Source organism: Astatotilapia calliptera, chromosome 15 (genome assembly GCF_964374335.1).
Source record: "Astatotilapia calliptera chromosome 15, fAstCal68.1, whole genome shotgun sequence".
Lineage (NCBI taxonomy): Eukaryota > Metazoa > Chordata > Actinopteri > Cichliformes > Cichlidae > Astatotilapia > Astatotilapia calliptera.
Window position 1 is genome coordinate 22,182,958 of NC_137436.1, and position 6,494 is coordinate 22,189,451.

A 6,494-nucleotide genomic window follows, 5' to 3' on the forward strand; every position below is an offset into this window, starting at 1 on the left:
TAATTGTGTCATCTGTGTATTTGAATTTTTATCTCTCCTCTTTTGTACTTCTTGAGGTTTGAGCTCAGTTCAAAAGATAATTACAGACAGTAATATGGAGCATGTTATGCTCCTTATTACAATTACAATATTTTCTGTAACTACTTCTCTCTGTGTTCCTTGTACTGTATGTTAATAAATATGTTGCCAGTCTATTGCAGGGTGTTCCTACCATATGATTTCAAATTTTATTAAAATGAAAAAATAATACAAAATTATCTGCAATAGTGTGAAGAGTTTTGATCTCTTTCACATGTGGACAAGAACCACCATAAACACAATTTTAAACAATAAACCGTCAACAAAAGCTGCAAAAACAGACACATCTCAACTAATTATTTTCACACATTTGACTTCTTCTATTCCATTATTGATCATTTTCCATTGTTGCACAGTCCATTAAAGGCACTATAAGTGAGTTTGCAAAATGGATTAAAATACGAATATTTAAATATTTAAAAGGTTTTTACTTCTTTCATATTGAGAGAGAGGTGAGGATGCTTAAAATCTATGAACTGAAATAATTCAGCAAGAGGAGAGAAAAGGAGTGATGTCACTATGAGGAAGTGAGCAGGAAGTTGATGCTGTGTTCATCTCTGAGAGCAAGAACAGAGACTGAGAGAGACAGAGAAGCACGATGGCTGCATTCACATGGATTCAAATGTCTTCATTACTGATGCTGATGCTTCAGTTTAAAGGTAAGTGTACATAGAAACACATTCAATTAATAAACTGCATTATTATCACAAGTGTTATTTATTCTTCCTTTAACTGAGACAGTCATGATTAACTTTTTGACTTTAGCTGATTCTTGGAAACTAAAGTTGAAACTTGTGTTGTATTTAAAATAAACTTCACGTTATAAACATAACACTCATATTCATAACATATTTGATGTTTCACATTTCTCTCTCTCTCTTTTTCTCAACAGGAACAACTGAGCAAAATCAAACTGTCACTGCTGGACGTGGACATGATGTTACTCTGCCTTGTAAAAATGTGATACAAGGTCAGCATAACTGTAACAGTACTACCTGGCTCTTCAGTAACTCAACTAAAACACCAGCAGTAACAGTCTTTGAACTTGGGCAGATTAAAGAAGCCAAACCTGAATCAGACAGACTGAGTGTTTCTGCAGACTGTTCTCTGGTTATAAAGAAGGTCACAGATCAGGATGTTGGTCGTTTTACCTGCAGACAGTACAAAACAGCAACAGGATCACAAGAAGGTCCAGACTTTATGATTGATCTGTCTGTTATTAACAGTGAGTATTTACATCTTAATGTTTTCAGCTCAAACTGTCCTGTTAGAACAACAAACTGAAACACCACAATAATTATGATCACAGTGATGAAGTTCATTTTTCTATTGTTGCTTTTCTCTTACAATATCTCCATCTTCACCAGTGTGTGTACATGAGAACAATGATAATGTCATGATCCTGGGTCCTTTTGACCCAGCGTTTTGTGTTTTCTCTTCGTGATTGTGGTTCTGTTAATTCTCTGGTTAGTGTTTACTCTGTTGGCCGACTAGAGCACACTGTAGGCATCAAGGGCGCTGCCTTGGATTGGTTTAAATCTTACCTCTCCAATCGGCTCTCTTCGGTTCACTTGGCCACCTCGTCTTCTTCCGCTGTACCTGTTTGCTGTGGTGTCCCCCAGGGATCTGTGTTAGGCCCTACCCTGTTCTCATTATATATGCTTCCTTTAAGTGCTATCTTTGAGAAATACCACATTGCTTTTCATTATTATGCCGATGACATCCAGATCTATTTTGAGTTAAATGATGATCTAGCTCTGTCCTTGAGTAGCTTTCGAGAGTGCATGTGTGAGGTCAAGCAATGGCTTCTGGCAAATACTCTTATCCTTAATGATAAGAAAACTGAAATTGTGATCTTTGGTAGTGAAGCTCTCCGTGCCAAACTTCGTGATGCCTTTGGTTTTCTCACTAGCTCTTTCTCTGACACTGTTAGGAATCTGGGTGTGCTACTTGATAGCTCATTTAAACTTGATAAACACGTGTCTGCTGTCGTCAGATCCAGTTTTTACCAACTTCGCCTTATTTCTAAGGCCAAACACTATATCCCGCACAATGACCTGGAAAAGCTCATCCATGCCTTTGTAACGTCAAGGCTAGATTATTGTAATTCACTTTATTTTGGTCTCCACTCTACCCTTTTACATAGATTACAGACAGTCCAGAATGCCGCTGCACGCATTCTAACTAAAACTAAGAAGTTTGCTCACATCACTCCCGTCCTTGCTGATCTGCACTGGTTGCCTGTGAAATTTCGTATTCAATTTAAAATTCTGTTGCTTACTTTTAAAATTACTAATAACACAGGACCAAGCTATCTTAAGGAACTCTTAAACTCATATGCTCCTGCGAGGGCTTTAAGATCATCCTCACAGTTATTGTTGGTTCAGCCCAGATCTCGTTTGAAGTCTAGAGGTGATCGAGCGTTTGCTCTAGCTGCACCTGAGCTGTGGAACAATCTCCCGATTGGCATCCGGGCGTCTGATTCTATTCAATCTTTTAAATCACGGCTTAAAACTTACCTGTTTGAACTAGCTTTTTCTACCAGTTAAATCCTGGCCTTGTTTGCAGTGAGTTATTCTATTAATTTTTCTGTTTGTCTTGCGTTGTCTTGCGTTGTCTATGTTCTCTATCACTGTGTTTGATGGTACAGCTTTACTTTGCTATAGCTATGTGCTATAGTTTACTCTTATTAGCGGTTTTTACCTGTGAACATAATTCCACACTTATATGACTCTGATGTTATAATGTTAATTGTTTTATTCTTTTATTCTTTTATGTAAAGCACTTTGGCATGCCCTTGGCTTTTAAATGTGCTCTATAAATAAAGATTGTTGTTGTTGTTCTGTTCTGCCCGTGTGTTACTGTATCTAGTCCGTGTTTCTTAGTTTGTGTCTTTTCTTGTGTAAGTTCCTGTTTTATTGTGAAGGTCTGTGTCTTATGTGAGTGTTTTCAGTTTGCCTCCCTAGTCTCGTCATGTTAATCACTCCCAGCTGTGTTCCCACCTGTATGTAATCTCCCTGTGTTCTCTGAGTGTATTTAAGTTGTGTCTTCTGTCATAGTAATTGCTGATTCGTTTGTGTTATTTCCCTTCCATCCTTCTGTGTTGATTCTCTGGTCATTCTCCCTGCAAGTCACGTTCGTATTCCGCAGCCTGCAGTTTGGATCCATTATTATTCACACGGCTTGCCCCGGCAAACCATGACAGATAAAGCATCTTGAAAAGCTCTGTGTTGACATATGAACACTGTAGACTCACAGTTGAGTGTCTGTATGAAGATAAAGAGAACATATCCTCAGACATCATCAAAAATGAGACTTGTTAGACTGTTAAACATCTCACCACTGTTTCCTCTCTGTTGTTGTTCACTTACTTTCAAGTCTCTTCTTACTGTCAGTGTCTTTAATGTTGTTATTGTTTTTCTTTAGGTGAAGATGTGAAAACGACAAAATCAGCAAAATCACCAATTAAATTAACATCAACAATAACAAACATGTGGACAAGAAAAGATGAAATAAAACCATCAGAGGGGACACTGACAGCACCATCAAATAGTCAATCAGGAGGTAGAGACTGAATCTCTCTTCTTTTAAAGTGTGGGTGTCAGAGTGAGACTTGGCTCTATGTATTGAGAAATTCATGTTTATCATGTTTTAATAATCTCTCCAGTTCCCTCAGGGTTTATCATCATTTCTGTGGGTTTAGCGGTGCTCTTAATAACTGTTGTGGTGATCAAAATTGTTTCTGTCTTTTCAGATTTTCTGTATTTGTTGAGATGCATCATCGTGTCTGTGGGTTTAGCAGCTCTCTTAATATCTGCTGTTACAGTCAACATGTGGATAAAATGTAACGGTGAGAAAATTCACAGATGAGACTTTTACACAAAAAGCTTTGAGTTTAACTGTTTACTGTACTCTTGTTTTAATTATTTTGTCTTTTCAGTAAGCAAAACACAGTTGGAGAAAACCACTGTGAGTTTGAACACTCAATAGTCCTCTCTAACTTTATAGAGCAAAATCTCTTTGTGGTGTCTGTTCCTGTTTGACACAGTTGATATACAAAGATAGAAAATAATGAAAGATAAGAATATACTGTGCTGACCATGTTCAACTGAAACTTAACTGTAATCATGAGGAATTTAAAAAAATCACGAGAGTGAAAACATCAGACAAATGAGCAAAATAATATCACAAAGTATGAATATCTGTCACGGTCCTGTGGGGGGGACCCAGTGTTTTGTGTTTTGAATCATTAATAGTCTTTATTTTCATTATTATTTAGAATTTTTAGTCTCTTGGTTTCTGCGCTCTTCCTGTGATCCATGTGTCCTTTGTGTCCCCTGTCAGTCGTGTCTCCTTGTTTCAGTGTAAAGTCTGTGTCTTCTTGTTTGACTTTGACAGTCTTGTGTGCCGTCTTAGTTTTTTCCGTTTTCCTTCTTCCGGGTCTCGTTGCGTGTGGTTTCTCCAGCTGTGTTTTCCTCCTGTGTCTCATTCCTTCGTTACCTTTGTGTTCCTCTGTTTGTTGCTGGGTCGTCTGTGTTTCTCCTTCTGCTATTTCTGTTTTCATTGGCCCTCGTCTCAGATTTTCATGTTTCATATTCAGGCTTTATTCTCAGGTTTAGATTCTTTATATTTATTTCTAGTTTTTCCCAGTTCAGGTTTTAGTTAGTTTTTCACAGTCTCTGATCGCCTTTTGTTTTGGTGTTTTTTGCAGCCCACAATAAAGGCTCGCTTTTTGTTAAACATTCTCCTGCATCTCTGTGTCTGCATTTGGGTCCACGTTCTCTCCTCTTCAGGCCATCTGCCTCATCAGACGTGACAATATCAGAGAGAATCTAAAGTGTGTTGTGTTGTTTTCCACAGGAGCATAATGATGAGGGTGAAGATGGAGTGAACTATGAAAATATTGGAGACTCTTCTGCTTCTGTCAGACTCCACTGATCAACAACTCAAACATCATCTCATCACATAAATTAGCCCATTGCTGTTGAAAACACTGTGTGTCTGTGTGTGTGACTGGGTCTTTGTCTGAGACTTGCTGAGCCTTGACCACTGTGGGACATGGTTATAGAAGGTGAGGGTTGCTCCTCCCTTCCACTCCCTTCTGGTCATTGCCCATGAGAACAGTCCTGAGCTCATGCTTGGATGGTTCTGGCTCTTAAACGTTCACCATGGGAGCTCTTTCTGGGCCTCCCTTGTCATTCGTTTCTCCTTCTACTTGTGTCAGCACACGGTTGTCATCTGGACGTGTGGGCTTGGGTCTGCAGTAGTCTTGGGGTGGAGGGCCCAACTAAACTGTGTGTTTCTCTTTCATATAAACACAGACATGCAAGATTGTGCATTTTTCTGAGGTGCTGTTTGTTTTTTGTATGTTTTTCTTACAGGTGCAACAGGTGGTGATCTGCTGAGTTGAGCTATGTGTGCTGTGTCCTTTTGGTTTTGTCTTCTCTCAATTTTTCTCTGTTTTTCTTTTTTCCCTTTCTCCTCTCTTCCCATTCTTACCTCTCCCTACCTGTCAGCTCTGGTATTGATCAATTACACATAAGTTAATGTGAATAACAATGAAAATGAATAAATCAAGTAGAATAAAAAGAAAGACTAAGATAAGAAACCTATACAAAATTCATATAGCTCCTGGCAAGCAAATGTGTTGGTACAACAGAGCATTCAGATCATGTTTCTGATTGTGAATGCTGTTGGACAAGACAGGTTTAAATAAAGGAAACAAAAATTACATTTTGATTTTATCTCATATTTAGCTAAAAACTTTTTCATGTACATTTAGATTTATCTAACAAGTAAAATACCGTACAACAATTATTTATCCTTTATTTAATTATGATAAACTGAATCTTTTGTTTGTTTAAATTTGCTGTTGATGATTTTTATTAAAGGTTACCCACTGAGTTAAAATTGACAGCTTATTCATTGCTGTTTAAATTTTGTGTTATTTGATTGTTAGTCTTCATACTTTATTTTTATTCCTGAGGTTAATTTTAATGGGATTTAATAACAGTAACAGATCTAATGATCCAAATTAAAACTTTTTGCTTTTTTGCTGCACGATAATAAGAATAAATGTAAATATGTTTGTGGACAACTTTGTGTGTTTTTAAACTCTCTCCATCTCACACCTCACACACACCTGATCCCTCCACCACAGACCACAGTACAATCTACCGTCTGTTATTGTCTCCAGTTTGACTTCCTCTTCTTTCATATTCAGTATTAAACTTTTACTCTGCTGGTTCGAACAGCTCTGTTTGTACTGAACTTGTATTATAACATTTCCAAACATGTGCAAACATCTGCTTTCATTGTTAATATTATTCTTCTGAATTATACTTACACAACATTAAAAAAATAATATGGACCTGCTGTGTGTAGAAACTGCTGTGAATCCTAAAGACAGTTTAGTG

General features: G+C 37.5%; 1 long non-coding RNA gene across 1 annotated transcript; it reads left to right on the forward strand.

Moving 5' to 3' along the window:
- The first annotated feature begins 2,082 nt into the window (after positions 1–2,082).
- Positions 2,083–6,172, forward strand: LOC113037565 (uncharacterized). Its single transcript, XR_013901713.1, has 4 exons — positions 2,083–3,335; positions 3,505–3,642; positions 3,833–3,928; positions 4,939–6,172. It is a non-coding gene; the product is annotated as an uncharacterized LOC113037565 (long non-coding RNA).
- The last annotated feature ends 322 nt before the right edge of the window (positions 6,173–6,494 follow it).